The sequence below is a fragment of the Palaemon carinicauda genome, chromosome 10 (genome assembly GCF_036898095.1).
Source record: "Palaemon carinicauda isolate YSFRI2023 chromosome 10, ASM3689809v2, whole genome shotgun sequence".
Lineage (NCBI taxonomy): Eukaryota > Metazoa > Arthropoda > Malacostraca > Decapoda > Palaemonidae > Palaemon > Palaemon carinicauda.
In genome coordinates this window covers 18340704-18351597 of record NC_090734.1, presented here as the reverse complement: position 1 = coordinate 18351597, position 10894 = coordinate 18340704, and the positions used below count along the sequence as shown (strand labels likewise).

General features: G+C 30.2%; 1 pseudogene; it reads left to right on the top strand.

Annotated features, from left to right (window-relative positions):
* The first annotated feature begins 1040 nt into the window (after positions 1–1040).
* Positions 1041–10894, top strand: part of LOC137648604 (uncharacterized) — a 162603-nt pseudogene continuing 152749 nt past the window's right edge.

The following is a 10894-nucleotide window of genomic DNA, read 5'->3' as shown; positions in this document are numbered from 1 at the left end:
AGCATCTCGTCGACTAATTCGTTAACGTGCAGCTGTTGGTCGACTACGGTGATATATATATATATATATATATATATATATATATATATATATATATATATATATATATATATATATATACAGTATGTATATATATATATATATATATATATATATATATATATATATATATGCGTGTGTATATATATAATATATATACATATATGTATATATGTAATACATATATATATATATATATATATATATATATATATATATGTATATATATATATATATATGTGTGTGTGTGTGTGGTTTTATGTATATATATGTATATAATATATATATATATATATATATATATATATATATATATGTATGTATATATATATATATATATATATATATATATATATATATATATATATATATATTCCCTATTTCATATTATACGTTTCAAAATTGCTTTTATAAAATTCTATTCAAATCTTACGAGAGAGAGAGAGAGAGAGAGAGAGAGAGAGAGAGAGAGAGAGAGAGAGAGAGAGAGAGAGAGAGAGAGAGAGAGAGATCACCTTTGAAATATTTCATCTAGGATCGCGAAGTATCTCGCAAAGTTTACAAATCCACAACAAAACTTTTACGCTCCTTTACTTCTCTCTTCGCGACGTACCCAGGGCGCATGCGTCCATGGGTGGCGGGAAGCGGGTTGCTAGGTTTTCCAAATGAGAAAAGGCCAACTTCTAATCAATTGCGGCCTTAAAAGGCCAACCCACTAGTAGGAAAAGGCCATAAATATAGTATTTAAGGCCCACCCTTTTTTCATGAAAGGCTAAATTTGAAGTTTTTTAGCCTGACAACCTGGTAATCCTGATAGCGGGGGGCGGTGTGTCACAATATACTCCAAGAGGCGGATGGTTTTAGGCAGCAAGGGAGGTTGGCTCACCTCCTCCCTCCTCCCTCCTCCTCTACCTCCTCCCTCCTCCACCACCTCCTCCCTCCTAATCCTCCTCCTCCTCGGGTCGCCACAGTCAGTCACAGTCAGTAGCGCGCACGTATTCATTGCGTCTGCAACTCTTCCCCGAAGGTGGAAGCCGACTCGCTCGCATCCCATTCAATCCGCCACGCGTTTGACTTTATCGGGCGCTTTCACGGCGTTATCGGTAGCGCTACATACGAAATAACAACCGCGCTGCCTCCCTCAACCCTCCTCCTCCTCCTCGTCCCCTCCATCTCTTGTCCTGACGGAGGTGGTGATAGTCCTTGCCTCCAAACCTGTGCGACAATAATGTGCGAGAACTTTGTCACCTCGGCAGCCACTCCCGAGAGATACTCGCGCCCTTATTATGACTGTGCCGTGAGGAAGGGTATCTGCAGAAGGGCTGCTCTCCTCTTTGCATAGCGGAAACGAAAAAAAAAATAAGTTTTATTTTAACTATTTCTTTTTTATTAGTAATTTCATGAACGATGTAATTAAAACTTGCATTTCTTGGGAAAAGAAAACAAAAACAGTTTTTTCTTCGATATTTTTTTTTAATTAAGAAAAGAAATTAATAATAAAAACGTCTCCAGTCATGAGGGTCGTGCACTACCTTCATAACACCTGCCGTGGCGCCCTCCTAGCAGGGGCGTGTCTCCTCCTGCTGGATGGGGGGTTCCGGGGGGCGTCCAGCATGGAATCGGAAGGGCCTGTCGTCCTGGATACCCCCAGCGGCCGCATCAGGGGCGAGAAGTACGTCCTGGCGGATGGCACCAAGGGCATGAGGTTCCTGGGCATTCCGTATGCCAAGCCGCCCTTGGGCAATCTTCGCTTCGCAGTGAGTCTTTCTTCCCCCCCCCCCCCTTCAGCTTTTTATTGAATTCAATTTTATTGAACATTTTCTGATTATTATAGATTAATTATTTTTTATTGAATTATATTTTATTAATGATTTACTTATTTTTATTTATTTTAATGTAGTTTTTTTTCATTGACCAGTTTCTGATTCTTATAAATTAATTGTTCACCTTTTTTGTTGTTGATTTACTGATTTTTATTAATGATTTACTATTTTTGTTTATAACAATTAAGGTTTTTTTTTATTTAAGTTTATTTTCTATTGGTGATTTTCTAGTGTTTATAAATCAATTGTTCACTTTTTTATTGTTGATTTAATTATTTTTATATATTTTAATGTAGGTTTTTTTTATTGACTAGTTTTTAATTCATATATATTATTTGTTCACTTTATTATTGTTGAATTACTGATTTTTATTGATGATTTACTTAGTTTTATTCATTTTAATGAAGCTTTTTGTCTATTTTCATTGACCAGTTTTTTAATCTAAATCAATTTTTCCTTTTTTATTCTTGAATCACTCATTTTTATTGATGATTTACTTAATTTTATTTATCATATTGAGGTATTTTTATTGAAGATTTTCTAATGCTTATAAATTATTTTTTTTTATTCTTTTATTATTGAATTACTAATTTTTATTAATGATCGACTTATTTTTATTTTTATTGTTTTTTTTTCGATTCTTACGTTTCGTGTTATTTTTGAAAGGTAAATTGCTCATTTTTATATAAATTATGTGTTAATTAGTGAACTTTCGTTATATATGAGTTTCCATTTCTCAGCTAATTACTTATTCATATTTTATTAATGATAATGAGTTGTACATTTTATTTATCAATGATGATTAATGAATTCGTTTTTGTTCATTAACCCTTTCGCTGCCATTGGTGAATGTCAAAAATTCAGAAAACGGAAATTTTCTTTTAAACCCAAACTATAGAAACTTGGTCAACACTGGAAAGGTCTTGGTGAGACCTTTACAATATATATATATATATATATATATATATATATATATATATATATATATATATATATATTGTAAAGGTCTCACTGGCACTGAAAGGGTTAATGATGAATTGGTTAATAAGTCTACTCTTTTTTAGCATTTAGATAATGACTATACATTGATTAACGAGTTTTACACTTTTATGCATATTGTATGAAATTATTGTTTTGCTAAATGAGTTTTACACTTGTGTACATATAGATTTTTTTTATTATTAATGGGTTATACACTTTATACATCTAGATTTGTTTATTAATGAGTTTTACACTTTTGTACATATAGATTTTATTTTTTTTTTATCAATGGGTTATACACTTTGTACATCTAGATTTGTTTATTAATGAGTTTTACACTTTTATATATATGAACCTATTGTTTTCGGAAATGGGTTTTACACTTTTATACATATGAATTAATTGTTTTGATAAACGAGTTTATGTGGCGTCAATGACCTTAGATGTCAGGATGCCAGAAAACTTTAAATCAATCAATTAAACGAGTTTACAAATATAGATTTTTTTTTTATTAATGAGTTTTACACTATATACATATGAATTGATTGTATTAATAAAAGAATTTACACTTTTATACGCATAATTTGAGTGTTTTACTAAATGAGTTTGCACTTTTATACTTATGAAATTGATACAGTTAATGAGTCTCGAACTTTTATGCATATGAAATAAATATCACGGTTAATGAGTTTTAAACTTTTATACATATGAAAGTATTGTTGCTGTTAATGAGTATTACACTTTCATACATATAAAGTTTTTGTTATGGTTAATGAGTTTTAAACTGTTATACATATAAAATTATTGTCACTGGTAACATTTTAAACTTTTATTCATATGAAATCAATATTATGTTTAATAGGTTTTACACTTTTATACAAATGAAATCAATAATATGGTTAATGAATTTCACACTTTTATACTTATGAAATCATTACTATGGTTAATGAGTTTTAAACTTTTATACATATGAAATTATTGTTACGGTTAATGAGGGGCTCGTTTGGTTATCACGGTCGTTCCTTGGCGATTAATGTCGTTAATGGCAAGTTACTTTCGTTAAAATGTTGTGGTTAATGTTTTATTTGTGTTTAGGTTGTGTTTACATTGTTCAGAGGTTAATGGTTTTAATGTGTGATTATGTGATTCATTTTATCTGCAGTGTTTAGATAATTAATAGTTAAATCGTATCTTTTGGCTTTTTATTTGATTAGATATTCATTAATGACTATATATATATATATATATATATATATATATATATATATATATATATATATATACAGTATATATATATATATATATATTTATATATATATATATATATATATATATATCTGTATGTGCGTATATTTTGTGTATATATATATATATATATATATATATATATATATATATATATTTATTTATATATATACATATATATATATATCTATATATATATTATATATATACATATATATATATATATATATTTATATATATATATATATATATACACACACTCGAGCACACTATTCTATCTCATTCTCTTCCTCTTGTTTTGTTGAAGTTTTATAGTTCATATAGGAGATATTTATTTTAATGTCGTTACTCTTCTTAAAATATTCTAATTTCCTCTTTTCCTTTCCTCGCTGGGCTATTTTCCCTGTTGGAGCCTCTGGGCTTATAGCATCCTGCTTTTCCAACTAGGGTTGTAGCTTAGCAAGTAATAATAATAATAATAATAATAATAATAATAATAATAATAATAATAAAATATATATATATATATATATATATATATATATATATATATATATATATATATATATATATTAATGTGTGTGTGCGTTAGTGTGTGTAGTATATATGTTATGATTGACTGAATTAGTAGAATGTGTTAATTACCATATTTGAATTGTAATTTATGTTATTAATATATTTTAACTACTTTTTTCTATCGTGTTTACATTGCCTTGGAAGTTTTCCAACTTCGTGTTAATTTTCCTAATTTTTCTTAATTCATCGCGATTTTATCAGGTTAACGAGTTTAATTAAGGTTCTTAACCTTGTAAAATCCTTCTATTTTCGTATTTATATTGTAATTAATGTCTTTAATTACCATTTGTAATTTTTTTATCGTCCATTAATTATTATCGAATTGCAGTTGATTACTGAGGTGACTACGTTAAGAGAAAACATCTCTATTTATGTTATATATTTAGAATATAGTCATTATGATAATAATAATAATAATACTAATAATAATAATAATAATAATAATAATAATAATAATGATAATAATAATAATAATGATAATAATACTAATAATAATAATAATGATAATAATAAAAATAATAACAATAATAATGTTGATGATAAAATAATAATAATGATACAATAATCAACGAACCTACAATTGAAAAACAGTAGTCATCATTTATTGATAATTATTTTATTGAGAAATACAAACTTTAGATATTTAGTGATTAATATGATGATTATCACATTATAAACTCTAATATAGACGTTTGCCATTAATGCCAAATTTAATACGCTGGGTCATTTTCATAAAATAAGTCGGCATTATTAAAGGTTTAAAGGTCGCTCATGAATAGCAGAGGCAAAGGATAGAACAATGCCATAGAGACTTACCAAGCCCCCTCTCCACCCAAGCTAGGACCAGGGAGGGCCAGGCAATTGCTACTGGTTACTCAACAGATAGATCCATAGGCTCCCACAAACTCCCCATCCATAGCTCACAAGGATGGTGAGGTTGCAGACACTAAAGAAACTCGATTTTGAGCAGGATTTGAACCCCAGACCAACAGACTGATAGGCAGGGACGTTTCCAATAAAGAAAGGCTCTATTATCATATTTACCTCCGCCAATGAAGTTGTAAGGAGGTTATGTTTATTCCCTGTCTCTGTTCTTGTTTGTTTGTGAACACCTTCCTGACCACAGTTTTATTCGTAGAGTAATGAAACTTGCAAGGATTAACTGTTATGTAAAAAGCTGGATATGACTAAATTTGAGAAGGTCAAGGTCAAGGTCAAAGTTCAAGGTTACGGTCAAGCAAAATGTCCAATTCACATAATCAGCCATAAGTCCGGACATCGTTGTCACAGAGACTTCCAGCTTGGTTCATATTTGATTGTATGAAAATCCACGCCAATTAATACATATTAAGGTCAAAGGTCAAGGTTAAGGTCGAGAAATAAGTTGCCGTACCGGAGGTCTGCGGTCTACTGAGTACCTCTCTAGTTTTTATTCTAGTTTTTATTGTCATCATGGTCTTATATATTTTTGTATAGTTTATTCTTTCACTATCTTTCCTTTGGAGACTCTAGGGCATTTTTTCTTGCAATATTAAGAAATACAATAATTTTTTCATACAGGTTCAGTATACGAGATTGACGTATGATTATAAATGTCATTACTATTATTATTAAATGCTAAACTACAACCCTAGTTGGAAAAGCAGGATGCCATAAGCCCAGGGGCCCCAACAGGGAAAATAGCCCAGTGAGGAAAGGAAATGAAGACAAATAGAACATTTTAAGTGTAGTAACAACATTAAAATAAATATTTCCTGTAAAAACTATAAAAACTTTAACTAAACAAGAGTAAGAGAAACTAGATAGAATTGTGCCCAAGTGTACCCTCAAGCAAGAGAACTCTAACCCAAGACAGTGAAAGACCATGGTACAGAGGCTATGGCACTACCCAAGACTAGAGAACAATGGTTTGATTTTGGAGTGTCCTTTTCCTAGAAGAGCTGCTTGCCATAGCTAAAGAGTCTCTTCTACCCTTACCAAGAGGAAAGTACCCACTGAACAATTAGAATGCAGTAGTTAACCCCTTGGGTGAAGAAGAATTGTTTGGCAATCTCAGTGTTGTCAGGTGTATAAGGACAGAGGAGCCTGTAGAGAATAGGCCAGACTATTCGGTGTACTGTGTAGGAAAAGGGAAAGAACCGTAACCAGAGAAGAAGGGTCCTATGTAGTACTGTCTGGCCATTTAGACAATATGGCATAAATTTATGCAAGTAAGAAGTTTATTATTTATGACCCAATATGACACAGTATGTAGATCTTGTATTTACTTAATTACTGATCCAATATGATGCAAATTTATAGATTATTATTCATGAAGAATCGTGTAACAAATTTGATTTAAATATGGAACATTCTGATCTCCAATGCACAATTAAGAGTAAGCATAATTTAATTAACTATTCCTAATTGATTAATAATGTTACTGTTTTTAGAAGGATGTATTGTTAATTTGTTCTCATTTATTTATTTTCTTATTTCCTTTCCTCACTGGGCTACTTATCCCTATTGGAGCCCTTGGGCTTATAGCATCTTGCTTTTCCAACTAGGGTTGTAGCTTGGCAAGTAATAATAATAATAATAATAATAATAATAATAATAATGATAATAATATGATATTTGATCGAAAACCCTCAAGAGTAATCGTTGATAAATAATGATTAACAATAAAAAAGGATAATTAATTATTATTATTAACTTTTTCCTTAGTATCAATATCACGGAGTTCTCTTGCTTGAGGGTACACTCGAGCACACTATTCTATCTTATTTCTCTTCCTCTTGTTTTTTTATGAAGTTTTTATAGTTTACATATGAGATATTTAATTCAATGTCGTTACTCTTCTTAAAATATTCTAATTTCCTCTTTTCCTTCCCTCACTGGGCTATTTTCCTTGTTGGAACCTCTGGGCTTATAGCATCCTGCTTTTCCAACTAGGGTTGTAGCGTAGCAAGTAATAATATTATGATATATTATACTATCAAATATATTCAGGGAACTAAATGCGTTTCCTTATCATTAAAAACACTTGAAATAAATATTGGTGGTATTTATAACAATAACTTTAAACAACAACATCAAACGAGTAACAATGATGAAGTAACAACATTGATGGTGTTAATACTTTAGTAACTACAAATAAAACCACAACATTACTACGCAGTATTCCAGCTGTGACCAGGTTGTGGAATGATCTTCCTAATCAGGCAGTTGAATCAGTAGAACTGCAAAAAGTTCAAACTTGCAGCAAATTTTTTTTATGTTGAACAGGCTGACACAAGTCTCTTTTTATAGTTTACATATGACAGATCTATTTTAATGTTGTTACTGTTCTTATAATATTTTTATTTTAATTGTTAATTGCTTCTCTTGTTTATTTATTTCCTTTTCTCACTGGACTATTTTTCCCTGTTGGAGCCCTTGGGCTTGTAGCATCCTGCTTATCCATCCTGCTTTTAAAACTAGGGATGTAGCTTAGCTAGTAATAATAATAATAATAATAATAATAATAATGATAATAATAATAGTAATGATGATAGCAAGAACAACATCAACAACAACAAACTTTTCTTAAATCACCCGCTCTTCCAGGAATTGGAATTTGTCCTGGAATGTTGATCACTTCTTGGTAACAACTATACGATAAATATTAAAACTCACCGGAAGAGGGAAGTTCTTTGAATCTCTCTCTCTCTCTCTCTCTCTCTCTCTCTCTCTCTCTCTCTCTCTCTCAAGTGTAAGTTTTCGTGTATGGGAGAGAGCACCCAAATAGTATACATGTATGTGTGTATGTATGTATATATGTATATATATATGTATATATATATATATATATATATATATATATATATATATATATATATATATGTGTGTGTGTGTGTGTATTTGTGTATATATATGTACGTATGTATGTATGTATGTATATATGTATGTATATATACATATGTACAATTTGAGTGTTCGCTCCCGTGCGTGAATACTTACGCTTCTGAGAGAGAGAGAGAGAGAGAGAGAGAGAGAGAGAGAGAGAGAGAGAGAGAGAGAGAGAGAGAGAAAGTTTATGATTGTCCCTTCTTATGGATGAAGAGAGAGTTTATAATTGTCCCTTCTTATGGATGAAGAGAGAGAGAGAGAGAGAGAGAGAGAGAGAGAGAGAGAGAGAGAGAGAGAGAGAGAGAGAGAGAGAGAGAGAGCTTATGATTGTCCCTTCTTATGGATCGAGAGAGAGAGAGAGAGAGAGAGAGAGAAAGAGAGAGAGAGTTTGTGATTGTCCCTTCATATAGATCCAGATATTTTATACAGAGAGAGAGAGAGAGAGAGAGAGAGAGAGAGAGAGCTAGCTAGCTTATGATTGTCCCTTCTTATGGATCGAGAGAGAGAGAGAGAGAGAGAGAGCCCTGGAATATGGCAAGCTAATTAGATTCAGCGTTGATTTTCTACAACTAGTTTCCGACGCTTCTCAGGGTCGTGTTCAAACCTCTATCATGGCCATATTCGTCTCTCTCTCTCTCTCTCTCTCTCTCTCTCTCTCTCTCTCTCTCTCTCTCTCTCTCTCTCGCCTAATCAGTGAGGGAGAGTATTCCTTCCCCCCCCCCTCGAATTTATTCTCCTCATTTCTTGTTAGATTTCTTCATGCGTTTCCTTGTATTTGTTTATTCTTGTAGTTCTTTTTCAAATGTATTATCACTCGAATTTATTCCTTGTGAAATATATTTTTTGTTTGATTTATTCTTTATCATATTTATTCTATATCGTATTTATTCTTTGTCATATTTGTTCTTTATCATATTTATTCTATGTCGTATTTATTCTTCGTCATATTTATTCTATGTCGTATTTATTCTTCGTCATATTAATTCTATGTCGTATTTATTCTATGCCGTATTTATTCTTCGTCATATTTATTCTTTATCATATTTATTCTATGTCGTATTTATTCTTCGTCATATTTATTCTTTATCATATTTATTCTATGTCGTATTTATACTTTATCATAATTATTTTATGTCATATTTATTCTTCGTCATATTTATTCTATGTCGCATTTATTCTTCGTCATATTTATTCTATGTCGTATTTATTCTTTGTCATATATATTCTATTTTGTATTTATTCTTCGTCATATTTATTCTATGTCGTATTTATTTTTCGTCATATTTATTATTTTTCAAATCTATTCATTGTTAAATTTATTCTGTCAGATCTATTTTTCTTTAAATTTATTCTGACAGACCTATTCTTTATTAGATTTGCTCTGTCGGATCTGTTCTTTGTTAGATTTATTCTTTCAGATCTATTCTATTAGAGTTATTCTTTCTCAAATCTATTATTTGTTAATTTTATTCTGCCAGATCTATTATTTATTAGAGTTATTCTTTTGTCAGATCTATTCTTTGTTAAATTTTTTCTGTCAGATCTATTCAATGTTAAATTCATTCTGTCAGATCTAATCTTTTTTAGATTTATTCTGTCAAATTTATTCAATGTCAATATTTTTTTCTGTCAAATTTATATTTGTCCGATCTATTCCTTTTTTTAATTTATTTTGTCAAGTTTATTCAATGTCAGAATATCTGTCAAGTTGATATTTGTCAAATTTATTCTGTTGAATTGAAATTTGTCAAATTTATTCTTTCAAATTTATGCTTTCAATTTTATTCATTGTCAAATTTACTCTTTGCCAAATGGTAATAATTTATCCTTATTGAATGATTAATGTCATCAAAATCCCTTTAAGAAAGATTCGTTTTGGTCACTATCAAATTCATTCTTCTTAATCAATGTAAGATTTACTGTACTCAGTTGTCAAACATTCTTTTTCTATATCATATTTTCGTTATTCTTGAATAATTAGTAAAGAATAATTATTAGAATTATTACCTTCTTTTTTACTGAGAATTACTCTCCTTTTATTCACTTATTTTCTTTACGATATATTAATCAAATTACTTTTCAAAATTATATTAACGGTGTGTAATTTCAATTGATATAATTTGCCTATGCTTCTATTAAGTCCGCGTTCATTTTCCCTTTCTATCACTATATTATACTAGTGTATGTTATCCGTCAAGGACTACGGCTAAATATTTAGGTAGGTAACACTTGTACTACTCCCTCTTCTCCTACTAGAGGTACGGGGAGAGACCAAGTGATCATACGCTTGGCATTGCCACTCAGCGTGACAGGAAAGATATATATATATATATATATATATATATATATATATATATATA